The 22,356-nt window shown below is 39.4% G+C and overlaps 1 protein-coding gene across 4 annotated transcripts in view; it reads right to left on the minus strand.

The window, feature by feature from the left end:
• The window catches only part of LOC146331228 (nuclear receptor coactivator 3-like), a 42,124-nt gene extending 22,208 nt beyond the window's left edge, over positions 1-19,916 (minus strand). For 3 of the 4 annotated variants that reach the window (XM_084728598.1, XM_084728606.1, XM_084728574.1), the window contains exons 1-2: positions 19,783-19,916; positions 333-405 (exon numbers count right to left, since the gene is read on the minus strand). The gene's annotated coding sequence lies outside the window, so the exon portion shown is untranslated. The remainder of the gene's footprint in view (positions 1-332; positions 406-19,782) is intronic. The other variant, XM_084728590.1, reaches the window with a different exon arrangement.
• Positions 19,917-22,356: the final 2,440 nt, after the last annotated feature.

The following is a 22,356-nucleotide window of genomic DNA, read 5'->3' on the forward strand; positions in this document are numbered from 1 at the left end:
AAGTTTGACACAACTGAAATCTGAAAACTGACAACCTAGTAGACGGCAACTGTAGAGCAGAGTCAGAGATTGTGTGCAGCAGCCCACCAAACCACAGATGAGTCTCAACAGGCCTGGCAGTCTGCCACTGACCTGAATCAGTTTCATTTGACAATGTGAAACTTGCTCAGGGACAAGACAAGATATGTTGCACAAGCCATCAGCTACACAAACAGCAGCTGCCAATGTGAGAAATACAACATCTCACAGTTAAAATGAAATGGACTGTCCACCTAGTTTGTGTATCTGTGCAAGACTGTGTGTGTTTTTCTCCTCATATACCACATGCTCACCTTGACCAGTACAAGCCCCAGTCAAGCTCCATCCAGGGTCTAGTCTAGTGTCTCTTCACTGTCTCAACATCTCCTGAAAACAGAAAGAGAAAATAAAAAAGGTCATGAACCGCTCTCTGAATGCCTGGATGTCTTGACTTGACTTGATAATGGAACTGCTCCGCTTCCTATGAAAAAAGCATGAGCTCTTTATATGTTTTGCTTTCACAGAAATTCATGGGAAAATCTTATTTCTAAAATTGCACAGGAAGCCACAGCAGATAGCATCCTGTTTGCGTCCTCCCCTCAGCCCGTTCCACTGCGTCATCACTTCCCTTTCCTGGAAATGTGGCCACTCATCCCCCCTATTTACATATTCTGTTTATCAGGCTGGTTCCCTGTCGTCCTGGTTCCTACTCACAGTCCCACCTTGTATAATTACTGCAGAGGCTTTCCAAAGTGTATTTAACTCAGCATTAAGAGAACAAAACAGTGTATAAATAGCCCAAGTCTCACAAAAGGTCAGAAAATTCCAGCAAAAATTAATCAAATGGTTTCTCACACTGAACTTGTACTCACTGTGTATAAAACTAAGTGCTTTACTAATGGTCATTAGTTATGGTAACCAAGAAGCTGCTGAGCATGTCACCTTTCTCTCCTAAGAAAATATTCAATGTTTATTAGGGCTGCAACTAATGATTAAAAATTATAATTAAAAACGGTGATAGTTATCTCAGTGTCACCCAAAGCCCAATGTGATGTCCAAAAATGTCTTGTTTTGTCCATAACCCAGAGATATTCAATTTACTGTCACATAACCATTGCAGCTTTAGTGCTTATTAGGGCTGGGCATTGTCTAAAAAAAATTACAGTATCAATACCAATGCCCTGAAGTGATACTGATACATATCCCTGCAGTACTTCATTTGATTACTTTTTTCCTACTTAATTTAATATGCATCACATGGATGGAAGCATTCCTGACACAATCTCATTCTATGTGTTTAGGCCATTTTTAGTATAGTACGAGCACGTAGTAGAGCCATACTCTCGAACAATTTGGTATCTTGGCAGGTTGAACTGCTAACTCCGTCAAATACACTGCTTTCGACTTCACCGTACCACAGTTTGTATGGGCTGTTGCTGCTGTGGTATTGAGCCAATCACACGTCACATTAAATCAAAGAACACCTGCAGTGATTGGCTACTGGGCAAACCAAATAAATACTCTTATTTCTACATCTGGGTCCAAAAAAGATCCAATGTTGGTATGGTTTGACTGGAGAAGTTTTGACACTACTTGTTACTGGGTAATTTAAAAGTACTGAGTACCAAAACTCAGGCCTAGTGTTTCTACTACTTTTTTGAAACATTTGTCAGATTCTACCATTCTGTCAAAGTTTTCATAACCTTCAGTATCATGCAAAGCTATTCACAATCACAGTAAAGAAGGCCCTTTGGGGTTTTGTGTTTTCTCATCAGAGCAATTGGATAAGCTTTTATCAAAGCAACAGAAATGAATCTCTCCCAAGCTGGTCACCAGCATCCATGTACAGTTTCTCTGGTTCTAAACAATGACATTATTACACAAGGACATAATAACTTTGTGTTTGCTTAGGATTTTGTTAGCCACATTTTCATATTAAGTGGACCTGTAATGGGATCCTAACACAAAAAGTGCAGGGGCCTGGTCTTGTTTTTGGCAACAATCTGCTTCCAAAACCACTGACCTTTAGCACCATCATCCCACTGCCACAGATAAGCATGTCAGATGTTCTTTCCTTCATGAAAAAAACTGCTTTCCTCTAAAGCACACGCTAAACAAAAATTATGCGTTAAAATAACAAAATACTTTAACTCTTGAAAAGAAGAAAATCTTCTAATGATGCCTCCATTCAGGTTTAGTCTTGAGTCACAACTCACAAAGCAGTAGTAGAGCATGCAACTCCTCTGCCTACAGTTTGTGTGTTTGTGTGTTTGTGTGTGTGTGTGTGTGTGTGTGTGTGTGTGTGTGTGTGTGTGTGTGATCCTCCACCACAGACCACTGATCACATCAGTCCTAAACGCTGGGCTGCTACTGAGCTAATGCTGCAGCTGAATAATTTAACACAGAGAAAGAGAGAAAAGCGTTCCCTTTCTGTCAACTGTCCAAACACAGTTTAATAATTCCGTATCGACTCTTGCAAACACCAAAACAACAATTCAAATCAGTTCACGGAAACTAGAATGAGGGGGCAGCATGAATATATTTTTGAGCATCTTTTCTGACATTTTTAACTTAAATATTTCCTCCCATTAATGTCCAGTATTATTGGTAAACTTTGTACGTTTTTTCAGTAAATTAGGTTAAAAAAACACTAACAAACACACACGCAGCACAAGTAACTTTTGGAAGTGAAATGTAATTCAAAACAGGAGATACGAGCACTGGTATGGATATTGACCTCAGGAGGAGGAGTCAAGGCTGAGTAGAATAAAGAGGGGGAGGGCAGGGAGGGGGAGGGGAGAGGAGAAGAGACTCGGTGCACTGGGATAAATAGTGCTGGGTATCATACTGGTGCATACTGGTGGGTATTTGACTTTGACACAGTTTACACACTGAAGTTGTTGGCTACTTGTTTTGAAAAAGAAAGCCTGTCACATACTGCTTTAAAATAAAACAACAACTGCTTTTGAATATTTTTAAAGCCCAAATGCCAAGTTCTTTATTTCAGTACAATATCAGTAAAAATAAACAAGTCATACTGCAAAGCAAAATATTCAAGCTACAGTAGCATGGACTAAAAACAGTGGAGAAAGTTGTGTATGTCTGATGCTGACTGCTGTTGAGTAGAGTAATTGTAGGGTTAAGAACAGAAGTTATGGGTTATTGTTGTTGTCAAGTCTGCTTTGAAAGAGCACCCAGAGATTAACCTGCAAGGCTAGGTTAATCACCATCTGAAAAGATTGTGATGTGATTTTTGGGGGGATCTGTACCAAACAGTCTTTAGAATATGATATGTAGGCCATCTCATCTCCACAACATGAACCTATCTACTTTAAAATGGTATTTTGACACACATCCTGCCTTTAAAAAAATACTGTGCCTCCTGGGATTTGAAAATTGCAGTAGCCCATATTGTGATTTTGGTAAGATTTCGATTCAGTGTTCAGCCCTACGTTAAAATATTCCTTACGTTTAAAGGTTAAGGCAGTGCACACGCCAAAACCCAAAGAGAGACTGTTATGACATTAATACAATATTGAAATCCATGTCGGTTATAGCATTATGCCACTGCCTACTAATGCACAGTTATACTATACTACTGAACTGTTAGTCTAACAGTGAAATGTAAAACTACGCAGGAACAATATTTCTAAATTTAAAATGACTAAACAGTGACAGTGCTTCTTTTAAAGGGGCACTGATTGCGCTTTGACAGTGAATTTGCTTGTTCAGCTGGTCAGAGGTCACTTTGGGCTGTAAATGGGCCAACACAATCCCTTTTACCACAAACCCCATAGACTGTGAGGGGTTTTGCTTCCTCATATCTTCATCTAAACAAGCAGCCAACATTGCAACCACTCCCATACCAGTCATGTGTCATAGAACAAGCATTTAAACGTCACCAGAGACATGACTATCAAACAAAGCACTGCATGCCACAAAGCTTTTTAATCAAGCATCACTTCACCCATACTGAGGACATGAAGGGAACATAGGGAGCATCTCAGGCTATCTGTCCACTAATTCTTGTGTTCTCAGAGAGTGAGCTTACATTCAGGTCTCATCTGAGGCACTTCAGTGATTCTGCTGCCTGAGAGATTGGGGAGCTGGGGAGATACAAATATGCAAAACAACAATGGTTAGCTAGCCGAATTAGGTGATTTGTTGCACTGAAAGGTGAGTGCAGCAGATTTTGAAGACTTATGCCTTGGTTACACTACATGGCTTTTAAAGTCGTAAGATCATTGTATTAATTCACAGTGCACACAGTGCCATGTAATTGGAAATCTTGACGTTGTTGTGGTTTACTACATGGCTGATCAGTGACAGGAGTTCATTCTTTACAAGATCCTCCACCAGAGGAATCCATGAGTCTGTCTGCTCTCCAACCTATTTTTATAACAAAAACACATCTGAGAAGTGACATAAGATTACTAATATTGAAACATCAGTATGTAGCATGTTACCGTTGTCGCAGCTGGGGGTGGGGCAATTTGTACTGCTACTACCTAACTACTTTTTACTCTGTTTTTTCTATACTTTGGCTTTTCTGGTTGGTGCTCTCCTTTTCAACTCCTCATTTTCCCTAGCCCAGTCTGCTCTCCTTGCATAGTTCCCTGTCCCCAACATGAGCAGACATTAAGCCTGCTTGATATATTTCAGGCATCTGCGAGGCATCAGGGAGCTCAGACTTAATCTTCGAACAGTTCACACATAAGGATCAAGCGCAGATTTGCAAAGACCAAGCAAACTCAAATTTGCTGATCTGGGGCTTATGTCTGCAACCTCCAAAAATGGATGCCAAGTGGTATATCAGGACTACAATTCCAGATTTCAACATTAACATTTTTTTCACTTGCCTGGTTGGGCTAGTGGGCCAGAAATGTACTTACCTGAAGGCATTAGACACTGTTTTATTGGCAGTAATTAAATAACAACAAAGACTTAAGTTAATTATCATATTAAGTCTAGGGCTGCATCATCTATAAAATATCAGGTAACAACAGGGAAAAGGGGGAAATTTCCATGTTTGAGTGACCAAAAACAGCATTTTCTGCCATTTTGTATGAGAATTACTTCAACAATTAATCAATTATCAAAATGCTTTAAGAGTTTATTTCTTTTTCAGCACTGGTCCTGTTGGACAAGTAAGTTGACAGATTTATATGCCAGACCTTGCATTTTACGTGCCCCTGGCAAGCTTACGATACTTATTGTTGAGCCCTGAATTGTTTAGTGTGAATTTGGCGTTAGGGGATAGCTATGATGACTCTGAGGTCTTCCTGCCAAAACTCTCCTCTTACCAAGAGGTTTCCTCAATAAACTGAACATATTTGAAGGGACTATGTGAAGGAATTAGTGACTCGTGCTGTTTTTCCTGTATGGCAGGAAGTTACCAGGTATAAACAAGGCAGCCAATCACCCTGGACCTCTAAACAAAAATGCTGATTATAGACACGATGCTGATGACATTAAATAAGTAGAATGGGTACTGAATGTCTGCTTTTTTCTTCATTCTGCAGTATCAAAGCATCTCAGTTAGTATTATAAAAAAAATAAAAATATGATAGGCAGGCATTTGGCAATAGGCCAGAGTGGCAGCAGTGTCAGTCAGTCAGGACCAGAATAGTGAGGAGGACATTCCTGCTCAGCCTGAAATAAAGCCTGCAATCTGAGCTCCCTGAGACAATGAGTGGCAGGCCCAACAATAAACACTGGCCTACCCAAAACAAAGATCAGACAAACTGGGGCACACATACACACAATTACAAACCCCCAAAACACACCCAAAGCACATGTCCCCAAACTCTCTTTATTGCAACAGTGCGAACAGCTCAGGGTCAGAGTTTGTGAGAAAAAAAACCACTGAAAACATACTGCAATCTCTCTTTCCAAAATCACAACAGATGTGAGCTACCAGAAGCATTTAGCATCATTTCTTCACTGCACTCAAATACACACAGACACCACAAGGTAATAAAGCAACAAAAGGTGTCTACTTGAGTTTGGGACATCAAGAGCAAAAAGGAAACAAAAGGACAGAATTACTTCCTGTTTTCTTCAAAGAACTTCTCCACCTCCTGCTGAACATACAACCAGCTATATACTGGGTTAAGTGCAACTGACATCCACACCAGCCCCAGCCTCAATGTCTTCATTCAAGAACAAATCCTGGGTAATTTTGAAGCTATGGTTAGCTGAATACAAATTTCCATCTTTTAGACTTTGGAACTGGGCCGTTTTGGACTTCACTCATGAGTAAAGTTAAATAATATATTTTTTTAAGAAAAATGACCAAAAAAGATAACATAGGAATCTTTACACAGACACATAGCCCTGATTTGAAGCCTGCATCAACAGAGAAAAAATGAGAAGCCATTTAGAGATACTGACTCTGCGAGCTTGAGCTACTGTTGTAATGTGAGCTACAACTAAGCTGTCTGTCCACCCTTTAGACTGCCTTTAGAAGTTCCAGGTTTGATGTATAATAGGCTGAGGAATGTGTTGTCTATTACAACCCACTTGTTGTAATTTTGCACCAAGTAAAATACTGTCCACGAGAAGTTAACGAGGAGCAGCTTGTGGAGCTCATTATCCACACTCACACGAAAGAACCCTGTGCAACTAAATGTGAAATTTGGTACAACTAAATGAATGTAAACAAATCACAACTTTTTCATGAATGATTCATGAGTCTGTGGCATACTAATGTGTAAATGAAACACTGTAATGTTATGCTCCTGTTTGGCCTTGAAAGTAGGTTGTTACTGGGGATAACAACATGATTGTACAGAGAAATGAAATAATTACAAGATAGTTAGCTTGTGTTTCCAGAGAGGCATGACAAACCTATGACTGGACCATCAATGTTCCAAAGCTGGTCTGGCAAAAGGTCATTAGCACATTGTCTTGCTTTATGTCTTCACTTTGGTGAGACCCCTAATGGTGAGATATGTGATAGATATGCATGAAACCTTCTGGACATCTGGCAGGCAAAAAGGACAAGAAATCAACTTAAGTTGAAATAAAATGGCCATTACAATGAAAAAAAAAGAGATCTTGCCATCTGTTCATGTGAATGAAAGCATGAAACCCTACAAACTTAACATTTCAACTTGAAAGTTAACTTGGAAAGGATCTGCTTTTGCTTCATGTAATTTTGAGCAAAATTTCACTTTGTTTAGCAGCCATCTATCATTTTGACACTGTGGGTATTTCCCCTTAATTGTGAGGGAAGTCTCAGACAAACAGTGTTGCTTACAGACTGACATGTAAAAGGAAAGAAATACACAAGTTGACACAGTGGGTGTTTGTCAGATTCAGGCTAGCTGCTTTTCAGCACACAAATAAGACGTCTCACTCTGCACCTATCTTCTCAGTACCCCCCAGTATTCTCATATTCTTCTTCTTTTGACATTAATTTATATTTCATATAGTCCAATGAGGGCTAATGAGTAGGCCTAATATCTTGATTTTTTTAGGCTTTTCCATGATATACAATATATACCCTGATACACACATTTTTCATAATAACAAACCTTTAGGGATGGGCAATATAGACAAAATCAAATATCACAATATATTTTAGATCAATATTGTGACATGTAATGCAGGCTTTAAAATCAAGAAAAGACAACACTTATGCCATATCACAATATAACAATATCTAAAGTCTGATACTAGATCTAGTCAGCCAGGGTGAGTAAAGTAGGTAGAGTAAAACAGTTTCTCAAGCTGCTAACAGATCTTTGAACAGCTTCCTCCTTTGTATCAAAAAGGTATCATTCAGGAACTGGTATTGAATTTTAGGTATCTACATTGAAATTTTTTCCACTATACCCAGCCCTACCCTTGTTGTTATTGCTGGTTAGCTGTTTTCCTGCCAACAATACACATGATTTTAATGAACATGGGTTAGTGGGACTGAACTGGAGCCAGACGGTTTGATGGCAAGATGGAGAGTGCTGCCACACGATGAGATTCAGGGATGGGGATGAGGAGGACATATGTCAAGCATGTGTGTACAAGTGTGCATTTTGAAAAAGTGAAGCTGTAAATTGTTCAGAGAAAGCCTCCATTTAGATGCTGAGGCAGCTGTGAAATTCCAGCAAGTCTTAAAAACCAGACAGAAAACACAGGCTATGTCTCTTTGTTCGTCTGCAGTGTGTCTGGTGCTAGAGCAAGATGTTTCTGATTTTTTATTTCTCTACGTACTTTAAATGTGAAAGTCAATTCAAACCATGTCTGAGTTATGAATTGACACTAGTAAAAATAAAACTTTTTAAAATTTTTACCAAATTCACTTACTTAGACAAGTCTATGGAATGAAAAGCCTCAACAAGTGCGACTGATTTACAGTTAATATTAAAGTCACACAAGGAACAGTTCACAGTGAAATAAAGCACACTTTTCGAAACCATGGAAGTGACGCAAATGTAAGATTCAAGCTGTTCATTGTCACACCAGTTATACAAGTACAGTTTCAGACTTACAGTTAAGAGAAGAGAGGACAGGGAGGTGGAGTGGGGACAGCAGACAGACACTTTGCGCTGAGTTTGTGACAGCTTTAGCAAGAATGCAGCCAACTTAATGTTTCAACTTGACTGACCGAACAAGGGCTAAAATATGTGAAAACAGATACTGTAGTTAATGTGTATGGAGTAAGCCATGTTCTAAACATACAATTTCCAGGTCTAGTTATCTATGTCAGTGGGGCTGGGTACTAAATTTCAGTACTGGTATAGATACTGATAGTTTGACTTTGATCCTGGTTCCTGAATTTTTTTCAATACGTATTCTAAAATCCATTTTTAGAAAATTACGTTACAAATTACAGCACAGTTACTCACTTCAAGAGTAGTTGAGGAAGCCGTTCGAATACTTGGGAGAAGCTTGAGATACTGTTTTTACTCTCCTCATTTTAGTCCATTTTTGTAGACTGAGTAAAGTTTGCAAACTGAAATTAAAATGATATCCTATAAAAATATAAATAACTGTCAAAAGGAACATAAATAATAAACAGTAGTCTGCCTAACCTAAAGAACAATAACCGTGTGGGTGATGTTTGTGGTACTGGGAAAGAGTGAGACCGTTTACTTTCCTCTGTGCTAAAAAGCAGCTAGCCTAGCTCTGACAACCATTCATTGTGTCAACTTGTGTGTTTCTCTACTTTTACCTGCCAATCTGTAAGCTACACCGCCTCAGCTGTGGTGGTGGTGGTGAACAGACTTTCCAACAAGCTAACAGGTTAGCTGGACTAAGTAGCTAACAAGCAGCACCAAGTTCACCTTATTAACAGATTAACATCTGGTGGTGGAGCTGAAACGATTAGTCATTTAATGAAGCATTAGATCAAAGGAAAATTACAGATCAACTATTTTTATAGTCGATTCATTTCAGTTATTTTGTAAGCAAAAATGTCAAGTTTGCTGGTTCCTCCTTCTTAAATATGAGAATTTTCTACTTTTCCTTGTCATTTATGATAGTTATTTGTAAGTTTGATACCAGCCCTTTATGTCAGACACAAACTTTGCAAAAATGAATATGGGGTGAAGTATCAATAAATTAAATGCTGCTTAGCCCATCTGCAACTCATTTACACTGTCTGCAAAACAAGACACTGTTGACGTAAATTATTTTAGAAATTCACAAGGACAAATGAAAAACAGTCCAAATATAAAAACACAAAACATCTATTTTTTGTCCTGGTGGCGTTTTCCTCAAACTTGTAGCGTACATGATGTCCATAGATGAATGTGGCAAAGGAGAGTAGGTAGTTCAAAGCACAGAGAAACTGCCTTCATAGGACTGCTTTTTCTCCCAGAGAAAACATCCCCCACCCGCGCCCAGCGCACACACAGAGCTCAGACAGACTGTGTGCATCTCCCCATTTTTCTCACACAAACTGCAACGTGTAGAAAAACCAGAGAAAATAAATGAAGGTGGAAACAAAGAGATGGCAGATTCCTCTGTGTGTGTGTGTGTGTGTGTGTGTGTGTGTGTGTCACACATGTATCCCCTACAACTATCCATCATTAATACAGACAAAGAACAGAAAGGAACAGGAAAGGACCCACGCGGGCACAGATTTAACCCGCTAACTCATGGCATAGCATCACTGTTATGCTGCATCTCTAACAACCGCTTCATTTTCTATAAGCTTGACATGTTGGTGTTTATGGTGGGGCGATAAGAGTGGGGACACAACATCATCCAGGGAAGACCACAGCGACCAAACAAAATGCAAGCGGCTGTGATCACACAAGGCTAATATTATGGAAATTAGTTCATTAATCAATGGCTAAACAGCCTTTTATCTGGAGAGCCAGAGCACCAGGGCCTGATCAGCTGCCATGCTGCCCTGTCTGATAACACACATCTTCAGTAGCAGTGAAAATCTCATGTAGCCTCAGATAATTCAGACTGAAGATATGTCAACCATTGTAATAACTTTTGGCAATATTTTTTAAATGACCTCATGTTGGTATATAAAAAAAGAGACTGTGCTCAGTTTTAACTTTGCTCTTCAGATGCAGTGTTTGTGTACACGTTTCAACTGTGCCACTCAGTAAAAAAAAAAAAAAAAAAAAAAAAAGATATTCATTTTCAGACCGCAGCCCAGCGCTGACGATTTTCTCTCTTCCCTTCCTCCCTCCCTTTCGCTCTCGTGTCTTTCTCTCCTCCCTCTGTGTGCTCCCTCCCCCCTCCCTCCTCTCCCCACCGTCCCTGTTGGATTGGTGGAGTAAACACAGGAAGAGAGCGGGCTCTGTTCCACCACGCCAGAGCTGGGACTGGGCGTTCCTGCAGAGCTCCTGTGCCGGGGTCAAAAGTTTACTGTGGTTTTCATTTCACCTTTCCACAGCCAATCACAGCGCCACACTGCCGCGCCTGAACTCTGACCCCTGCAAAGAATTCCACTCAAAAGATGGTCTGACGCCAGTTTCACAACTGCACCCCCTCCCATCTCCCATTTTTCCCCTTACTACTCCTTTTCCTTTCTTTCAACTGGCCAGTTTCATGTGTTGACAGAGCCTAGGTGAAAAAGATTCCATAAATGAGGTACGAGGGGAAAACGGCGAGCAGGAGCAGAACTGTGGTTTTTAATCCTCACAGCCATGCTTTATTAGAAAACTATCAATAGCTGCTTTCTTTTATCTCCCGGGTGATGAACAGCTAGCCATGGCAAAATAAAAAACAAAATGACACAAATTACCCAAAAATCTGAGAATCACGAGGATCATTTTACAGTCGGACACATAAGCAGAGACCATTTTAGCTTGCTTTGTTTGAATCCCAGTGCAATAAAACCCACAGAATTATGGATTTATAAAAATACAGACCATTAAATCAAATCCTTGTGCACTTGACAAGGTCTACAACTCTACTCTTTGGTGTTCCTTCTTTATGTTCCTTCATCTACGATGCTTTACAGAGCCTGCGCTAACACTATTAAAAGTGTGTTCAAATGACTTATGAGGACAGGCGGGATACAGGGGTCACAAGGGCCGAGTGCTGAAAGAGAAGAGAGAGAAATAAGAGGGTATGTTGGGCTTGTAACACTCAGGAATCTGTTAAGGTATCAAATCGGAGTTGCTCAGTCTGACTGGACAGACGTACACACACGCACACACTGAGCCGTAATCCAACTGTGGGTTTGTTTTTGTCTTGGTGACACTGCACTCTGTTCCCATCTGCTGAGTGATTAAGCCTGCACTGCTAATCAAGTCCCTCACACTGTATGGGAACGGGCAAAGGACAACACACGCTAGTCGAGCTGACACACTCTGGTCTCTGCTTCAAACTATCTTCTTAGTTTTCACCCACCACCAAAAAAAGCAAGTACAAAAAGTTAAGGGTCAATGTTCCTGCAGACCCACATATTGCTCCGAGTGAGATTAAATTTGATGGGTTCAGAAAGGCTTTCAAAGTGTCAAACCAAAGGTTTGAATACAAGAAAATATACCACAGCCTGTTCATTTTTGTAATGTCTTCATGCTGTAAGGTGCCTTGGATTGAACTTAGTTTTTGTCAAATCAAAAAATCTAGATCTAGACTATCTATAGTAAAATTACACCACATAATTTCATTACAGTTAATTTCTTATGTAAAAATATTTTTGCAATCACATCTGAAGGACAAGGAAAATACAATATCCTGTGTTTCATACATTGTCCCAACACAAAACCAGCAAGGTGAAAGTCTTCAAATGGTCTTCTGGGAGTGCACTGAAGTTCATAACGCCTTCAAGCCAGCTCATGTGTGAAGTTCACCATGATGATGGACTTCTTACCACTGACTGTGTCCTGGCTTTAGTAAGAAATTTGCATGGATTGGAAGCTATATCCTGCTGATATGTGAAGTAGATAATGCAGCATGTGGGTTGTACAGCTCAACTAGGACTAACACTTAGACTGGCACTGGAACTATTTTTTCTACAGTTACAAGATTAAATGATTAGGTTAGTGAATTTTACATTTATAAAATTAAGACATGGCAAAATTGACTGAAGAATGAATAAGTGATCTTCTGGTGGTCTGTTTTATTTTCATATTTGAAAGTACTGAACTATTAACTTGTATCCTGTGCCAACTGTCTTGTTATACTATTTGTGATTCCTACTATATTCACTCTGTTGAGGGAAATTAATTGACACTTACAAAACCATGTGGGGTGACTTCACCCACATTGGGCCAACATACAGTTATTCTGATCTGCCCCAGGCTGTGTTTTTGGCCCCAACTGTCAAAAATCTGCCATCTCTCCTTCAAACTGAACTCATAAATTGTTCTAAATAATGTTGAATGTTGGCCACATGAAAGGGTTAGTATAGACTGTTAGGTTGGTGCTAATTGAACAGGGACCTTTACTTTGCCTATTTTAGTCATACAGAATGACTTATAATCCACTAAGGCCATAGTAATCAGATGAACATATATGTGCACCACAGGAAATAAGCTGAATGGAAACATGGATGGATGGATCATTTGCCAAAAGTAGAGCCATTTCCATACAAAATATGGGATCAGATGGCAAACATTTGGCAGAGCTGTTTAGTATATAAAAACTACTGCATTGGTGCAAAATTTGATGTGATGTGGCAACGTCAGGAGGCAAGTGTTGGCTCGGCTATTCTGGGGACAACAGTAAGCTCCAGAGCAGCAACCTTTTGATTGGAGTGTTGCCTTAACGACGAGCCACATACACAGGCTGACGTCACCCGACAGAGTGAAGAGCTGTAATGTTGAAGGGAACATTTTCCACTTTATCCAGAAAGGAGGGGGGGGGGGAATCAGCCCAATTAAGAAATGAGTGTTGTTGAAAAAAGGGATAATAATAAATTATCTGACACATGCCTTGCCAGTGTTGACATGCCATAGTAAGTCTGGAGCCTTTAACGATGGCGTGGAAGTCTGTCATTCACAACTTGACTTCTCTTTGAACTCGAGGCTGCAATAAAGTAGAAATCGCACTTGTGGAAAATCAAAACCCCGTCTAGCATAGTGCTATGAGCAAATGTCTGCACATTTACTGCAACTTGTTGTAATTTCTTTTAATTAAAGGGGCTTTTAAATTGCAGGTGAACTATAAAACAGAAGATGCTCAGTGGCCTCCCAATCCCTGCCTGCATGGTCACATACGTGCATGTATCCTCTTACAACTTGCAGCGCCATGCCTGCCACAGCTGCCTCTCAATCCAGACAGACCCAGGAACCCCACCCCACTGCCACATAAGTCCAACATCAAACTGTTTGATCTTGGAGATGTACAGAGAGACAGAGGAACTCAATGTAAACAAAGGAAATGAACACAACCAACCATTTGATGCTATTGAATTACAGGGGACAGAAGTGTTGAGGGCAAAAAAAGAAAACTTTGTGAAAATTTAGGACACGAGTGGTTGCAGCCAAACCCTATCTTGTTTTGGTGGACAATTACAGCTCCTACAAGGAATTTTTAACTGGTTATGAAACTATCTCAATTTATTGCTGATGCCTGTATGATCTACACAAGTTAACGAGACCATCCGCAAGATCGGCTACTTCTGTATAGCTGTTCTTCATACTTATCATCAGGTCACATTCTTCATGAAATCAGACGTGCTTACATTTTCACATGCAAAGTTATTTTAAACGGTTAAAAAGAAGCAGACAAAGATTTTTTTTTAATTATCTAATTTTGATGTTATATTTTGTGATTATTACCATAGAAACACTACCGCTTTTATCCACAGGGGCCTCCAAAATCACCCAAATATAAAAGTTCCTTGTAGTAACTTTAACTATACCTCTCCTTTTTAAATTCTTATGTATTTGATGGAAGCAGGATATGGATGGATTGGGATAAGAAAATTGGAGAGGGGGGAGAATATGGAGCAGGTCCATGTAGCAGTTGAGAAGTTCATCCAGAAATGACAGTGTGTCTTTTCTCTTCCCTTTACCAGCCTCTCTTTCTTCGTCTCTTTACCCTGAACAACAGACAGAGGGAGCATCTGGTAGCAGTTATCTCACAAACCAAACTTTTTTTTCACCCTTGCTGTCTCTCCCCCAAAGCATTTTTTATAAAAGGGGGCCCTAAACAAAACACAAACAAGGTCTTGCTAACATTTTACAATGGTAACAAAACTAGGCCAAGGAGCTACCCTCCCACTGGCTTGTTCAGGTGAACCCATTTTACGAGCATTCTTCAGCTGGGGGAGCGAAAGTTAAAGGGGGAGTTGAAGTTAAAGAGGAAGGGCAGGGAGGGGAAGGGGGGGGGGGGGGGGGACAAAGCTCTTGGCACCCCCTTCCCTAATAAACTCTAGCCTTCGTCCAATCAACAAGGACTATAGAGAGCGAACTGTTCCAAATCCTTGCTGGTTATAAACTGGAATTGGGTGCAATGATTGCTTCAGGCTGCCCGTTTGGCTTGTAGAAGTGTGCATGGCTCACATATGGTGCAGCTAGCCTAACACTTGGGTATTACCTCAGAGTTGAGGAAGAGGGGACCCAGGGGATGAATGAGATGTGACTTCAAATAGAGTCAGAGTGCAAACTGCGCCGCTTGACTTGGGACTCGGTTGTCTGGCTTCCTCTGAATAGTGAATAAAAATCTGGTTCCAGCAGCTCTCATCTCATATTCTCACTCTCACTTGTTTGGGCGAAGTAGCTGTAAATATTTTAGCAGTGGAAACACGACTGTCTTGTTGAGCAGAGTTTTCTATATTTAGCTCTACAGAGGTAGGCAGAAAAAGCAAACCTACCTGTTGAGTACTACCACGCCAGCACACCAGTGTGTGTAGTATGTGCACATTAGCAAACACATAAGGATCACTGTCACTGCATGAGTGACCTTGAGATGCAGGGACTAAACAGGATGTTGTACATGGCTTGAACTGACCACAGGAAACTTTTGTGTCCTTAAACCATGGTAGTAAAAACAGCCTCCAATGACAAGTCAGAGTCAAGTCTTTCAGAGTACAACTGTTGAATACTCTGACTTGGAAACAAGCCAGGGTAAATCACATTAACACCTAAGCAAAAAATGAGCAATGGAAAATTTTAAATTGTAATCTTTCCCTGAATTACAAGTGCTAGTTAAAAGTTATCAGTCAGAGGCAGCAACTTCAGCGTTTTCCCTTGACTAACCCTACACTACCTATACTGCTGCCTAACAGAAAGGTACGAAGACCAAGGAGTCATATTTCAATTAGGGGAAACAATCTTTCTAGCCTTTCAGCTCTGTGTCATCAAGAGTCCTCTCAGAGCCACGGCTCACCCACACAGCTATTAATCTTAAATTGAACACAGTCCACATGACCAATTGGCATTTGCTTGAAACGAAACTTATTATCTCTGTCTCTCGGTCTCTCTTAAGGCACACAGGCTGACGACACACTGAAAGAATGTCATCTATTCAAACATCACTGATGCAAAAATGCAGCTTGACAAAGACAGATAAGAGACAGCTATCAAAAAATGCCTCTGCCACACAAAAGTGTCAAACCTTTATTTTTACTCCCTTTCACAAGCCAGTCTTAAAAAGGCAACACAACTATATAGCAGAAACATTTACCCAATAATACCCCATTTTTAATTCAGCCTTCAGTAGGAGTGTTATGATCCTCTTAATCCATGACTCCACTTTTGAGTTTAAAGTCACTTTTCAATTCAATTTAAAGGTTTTCATTTTGCGCTGATGGATATCAAGGTTGTCAAAAGTATCAATACATTCAACAGTATTGAAAGTACTGAAGCTATAAAAAGGAAAATAACCAACCAACCTTTATTCAAGACTTCATTTCAGTTCAGTCTTTTCTTTGTCCTGCCTGAAGTTTGGCTTTGCAGCAAAACCAGTGTTCAGTGACTTTTTTCTCTGTTGTGAACAGGTTATTACAGAAAAAAGAAAAAAAAATCATGTTTTGTGTGTGTCAGACTTTTTTTTTCCCATTTTGCTGTGGCATCTAAAGAAGTATTGAACAAGTTTAAAGTTCTGGTAGTGTGATGACCTTAACAACTATGTCACTGTTAGATCGTACATTGATTTGCTACAATTAACACATGATTGATTTTATGCCCTTTATTGTCTTTGAAGTTTTGTGTTTTCTCTTTGTACGTGCACGGACACTACTGGTAGGCAGGGGTGAAGAGAAAAGTAAAATACTAGGACAATCACTTGCCTGTCTTTGATTTTGATTATTGAAATTGAAAGCTAATTTCAATAAATGTTTTATTTAATATTGAAATTGGGACATACCCTAGCCAGAAGCAAGTGCAGTGAATTACCTTTTATATAGATGCATGCACAATTACACACACGTATTATGTTCACAATACAATGGGCTGGAAAACTGGAATCAATGTCAAAAATCAGAGCTGACACTTTGCCAAACCTAAATGACTAGCCACAGATGTCACTGAATAAATTCAAACAGCCAAACCAAATCCATTTTTATATTAATCTGATATCTGCCCTGTCTGCACAAATTTATTTGTTTACCAAACCTATTGTATAAACTATCTCAGAGAACATATATATATATTTTATGTTATGGTCCATGTGACATTAATATATACAACATCAAAAGCAAGCTCTCGAGTATTAACTAAGTATTACTAAATGTGCGCTCATTCGATTTTCAATCAGGCAATCTGATGTAACCACAGAATCTGCCACCACACAGAGACTTCTCCCAGTCCCATGAGAAAAAGTGATAAGTTAATGAATTATTGAGAGCACAGGGGCTGGCAGACAAAGAGCAAAAGCCATGCATCCCAGTCACTTCTTCACCCCATCTGCAGTCAAAGAATCCCCCCAAAGATTGATTCATTGTTAACGCAGCCTGACACCCTGTGTGAGGGAGAAAGAAAGTGGTAGATAAAGGGACAGAGAATGGGGGACAGGGGGCTCCATTTGCCAAGAATATGAGCAGAAGCAGTTCATTGGACAGGTTCCCACAGTGGTCATTCTACCACTTACAAAAATACCACATACGTGGGCTTGAGTAATGGCATTCCATCAGACTCAAAATAAAGACTAGTTAGCTCATCTGATGGCTGAAGACTGCCAGCAGCATCCATTCTCACTTGTTCATTCCCAGCTATGTACCATTTAAATGCTCACATTATTGAGATATCGCAGTTTATTTAATGAACCAAGAAAAATTCTGCAACAACCTAGCAGCTAGACTGTAGCAACATGACAAAATACAGAAATTATTTCAGAAACTCTCACATGGAAATACACATCGAGCTGTAAATACCTGCAAGTATTGGCAGGGATGGCCCCAGGCGAAGAAAGCGACAGCACACATAGACCTCAACGGTTTCAGTGGAATGACTAACTTACCCCTTCATTGTCTGCCTACACATGAACACGCTCTCCAAGAATGTCCTCTTACCACCTTAAAAACTCAACATACACCTTGGCGAGCACAGAGAAAGCAAACCTGGACTCTACCTGAACCCTGAGTGTTCATCATCCCCTGCACTGAAACACATCCATCTCCCTCTGCCACCCTGTCTGTCTCAAACAAACACATGCACCCAAATATGATTTATTAGTGGTGAAAACCAACATTCATCAGAGTGTGATGGGTCATTATACCAACCATTATAATCACGAGAACATAATCTCACTATAGCCATGCAAATAAATAACAGATGCTGTAAAGTCTCCAGTACAGCCACGCTTAGACAGTCAGTTCAAGTTTGGTTGTCAGCAGCAATGAGGACAGTGATATACTGATATACTGTTAATCAGGACCTGCTGCTGGTTAACAGTAACACTACACATTTAAAGGTAGAAAATGCAGGATTTTTCAGTTGCTGTTCGTGAAGTCTCATCGCCAGGTCGTCAAGTACTGCCACTTTGTGTAGGTCAAGCATCCCAAAAGCAGCAAAATAAAAGAAAATGAGGGAAATACAGGTAAAAGGGAGGGTCTATGCACATACAGGCACCACCACACACCTCTAGTAGGTCATAAAGATGATTGAGAGAGAAAGTTTTTGTATGGGTTTTTTTGAAAATCGTGCATAGTTTGTCTTTAACAACCACCCCGAAAGGAATATGGCATAATAATATATGACTTAACTAGAGCAGCAACGATAAAACTAATCGTCAGCTACACTGATAATTGATTCCTTGATTTGAGTATTTTTAAAAAGAAAATAAAGACAAAATACTTTCATTACAGTTTCTTAAATGTGCTCATTTTCTTGTTTCTTTAATCTTTACTTATGACAGCAAACAGACTATCTTTGGGCACGCAAGACATGCAAGGACATAAGCTGGGGCTTTAAGAGACACTGACTGACATATTTAATCATCTTCTGACATTTTATAGACCAAATAATAATCGATTAATCAAGGAAATAATCAGCAGATTAATCAACAATTAAAATAATAATATATTAATAAACCCATAAATTGTTTTATTCAGGAATGCTGTTCATAGCATTCATTTAACACCACCATGAAAGAAATAAGGAATACATTTTTTTCTAATTACATGACTTAAAGTCAGAAATTACTTGATTGGTATTTGTTATATAGTGCTGCATTGTGGGACAAATTAAAGGCAAGAAAAGTATCCCACAGACAAAATGCTGGTACACTTCACCGTGCTTAAGTGTGTTTACATTCATGGTGGAGGCTAAACAACTGCAACAAACGAGCAATACACAATAGTGTTTTTATTTTGATAACTATTGCGGTGCAACTAACGTTAGCTGTGTGAACACAGACCATTCCTGCAGCCCCCCGCTTGTACCGAAACTGTAAAGCAAGTCGGACAGTCTGGTAAGAGAAAATATAATGCCCAACGCTGTTTAGCTGTGTTGTGGACAATGAATACGGCCTAGTGGTGCTGCAAAGTTTACATGAACGTTTTGAAACACAAACGAGTTTACTCATAAGCAGTGTTGAGTATTAACAGCTAGGCTATTGCACCCCAGCGAATCACAGAGACTGTATCTCGTAAACTTTGTAGCTAGCGGATAATGGAAACACAAACACCGATAACAAAGGCACATTATCAAGCCAGGGTTAACGTAATTTATCATCTAATTTATAGTTTCTGAGCCAATAATAACACAACAAACATTCCATAACAAATAGACAGTGGTGAGGTGGTTCATTGTATCACGGTAGCTTAAAAACCACAGCCTGCTCGGAAGCGGAGCAACACCAACTGCTGCCTCTGTGACAAATTTGCGCCTTCAAACACACACCAGCATTAGTTCAAAACTTGGATATAAATTAACCATACATTAACTGCGGAAAACTCACCGACTACAACGCTTTCATTGAGTGGAGCAGTTTCTTTTTCGCCTCTACAAACTCTCCGCCATCTTCGGCAGGACCGTGTTTGTTTAAATGCGAAACACTCCCAGAGCGGAGGGAGCCAGCTTGTAGCAGAGCCATAGGGGCTTCTGGGTAATGTAGTCGCTTTCCAATTCAAGCCGCATCAACCGGTTTGACACGTTCTGCAAATGAACTACACGTACAGCAATACCCATAGGTGATATGAACAGCAGTCACTGATATTATTAGGGGAGAGATTTAAAAATGTATTTATAGGCTGGCAGAAAAGCAGCTTTATACAAATGACTTATCGTACCCCATACAGTATTACATTATTATAATATTCACTATACATACATTTTCAGAGAATAGTTTTTAAAAAATCATTGAATGTAAGGAATTGAAGATTGTTTTTAAATATTTAACACAAGTGAGTATTTTGAATATACTTGAGGGGAAACTGTACACATTGTATGAGGGTGAAGTAGGGCTGGGCAATGTATTAATATATGATATATGATATTATAATATATGATACTACATAAATGCCAATATAATATATGATATTATATGATGATAATGTAACATCATGATATGATATGATATGATATGATATGATATGATATGATATGATATGATATGATAACAATACCATGATTTGAGACTAGATATAATCTTAGATTTAGAAAATTGTTATATTGTTGTATAAGTGTTCTGATTTTACAGGCTCCATTGCAGCAAAGTGATGTAATTTTCTGAACTTATACAGAATCTTACGTATTACTTACTATGCCCACTACTTCCTATGCTCATTACTGTTGATTATTTATCAGAAATGTCATTGTCTTAATAGTTTGTGAAAGCCCTAATACTCATTCCTGTTGTTGAAATATCTGATATTGAGGTGTTTGGTCAAAAATAACTCCTAGCCCTTCTGTTGGGTAGTTTAATAGCAATGCATCATCTATAAGATCATAATATGTTTGCACTATTTCAGGTCTAGTAGTATGTAGTATGTTATTTTAGAGGAAAAAATGCACATATATAGTATATCACAGCATAACCTAAAAATATCAAGATATTATTTATGAGCCATATAGTTCAGCCCAATGGTGGAACACAGTGCTAAAAGCTAGATGGTTTTCCTGTATTGTGTCTGTTGAACTTCCCAAATGTCCAGACAGTTATCAAATATATTCCAACATATGCTTGATAACTCACAGATTGTGTGTCCAGTCTCAGTCACATCAATAGGAGTGAGTGTGGAGCCACTGTGGCCCCGAGTGGCCACAGAGGATGGAAGAGGAAGAAGAAGATCTCCATGGTGATCTCTCAAGCACACTAGTCTTGTATTTTTACTACTGAGGAGGGAACGAGGGCCAAAGATGGAGGGAGAGCAGCAGCATAAGGAGTGAAGAGAGTAAAGAAGAGAAGAGGCTATGTTAAAGTCTAGGTAATTAGCTCCTTACTTAGACATAATTCTCTCTGCAATCAGTATCAATGACTTTGAGTTGAAAAAAAAAAATCAGAGTGTGTATGCAGGATAGAACGAGTTTATTTGGTAAAAGCATGGCTGAGGAAGCAGTGAAGTTCATTACTACTGTCACAGCATTTTATGTTGTGTTACAGATTCACACATTTAATCAGACTTAGCTATTGTTGGCAAGACAGAACTACCTGAAGTGTTACACAACTTGTAAATATGGATAATGTCATGCAAACAATTACTCACATTGACTATTGACACAAAACATGATTACATATCAATTCAGATCTATGCAGATGTTTTCAAATGTCAGAGGATTTGTAATTGCTCTTGGCACGGTGAAATCACTACATGTTGAAAAAAATGTGCATTTGTTGTGTGTGTTTTTGGTATGTTTGTCTGCCCGAGTGACAGAGCCTCAATTACATTCCATAGAGACCCAAAGAGGGGCCCAGTGGCCCTCTGTTTGTGCCCCTTCCCCCACAAAACATGGCAAACTGACCTCCCCCCTCAGTGAGTGTGAGACACTTTATCCCATCCCCCCTCCCTACACAGCCTCTCTACTTTGAAAGGACAGGAGATAACAGTTTGAAAGGACAGGAGATAGCCCCATAATCATTAATGCATTCAGATTGGTTTACCTGCAAACAGCTAACAGCATGCCTTTCTTTGCTCCAAGCCCACCCCCATCCCCCAAATTCTCTGAACACTATGCAGATGCAATGAAGCACAAAAACATCTCTGCTTACAAAATCCAATAGACACTGACTCTGTGACACATATTGTGTCTATTTAGCTTTATAAGTTTAAAGCTAAGTAAAACATATCAACTGTCTTATCAGTTGCTGTTGTAATTATTTTTAGACATTTTTTCTTTGTCAATAACCAATCTGATTCTAATTAATTCTACATGAATTATAATGATAACTTCAATGGTGGAAAATTATAGAACAACAACAGCAAAACATTTAGCATTTCTCTTTTTAAATGCCCTCCTGGATACACGAAGATAATCTGTTTTTAAGATTTTGGGATTATTAGGCTTTTCTAATTTTTACTTATACCCATGGGTC

Source organism: Lutjanus erythropterus, chromosome 2 (genome assembly GCF_056507025.1).
Source record: "Lutjanus erythropterus isolate fLutEry1 chromosome 2, fLutEry1.hap2, whole genome shotgun sequence".
NCBI classification, from domain to species: Eukaryota; Metazoa; Chordata; class Actinopteri; order Lutjaniformes; family Lutjanidae; genus Lutjanus; species Lutjanus erythropterus.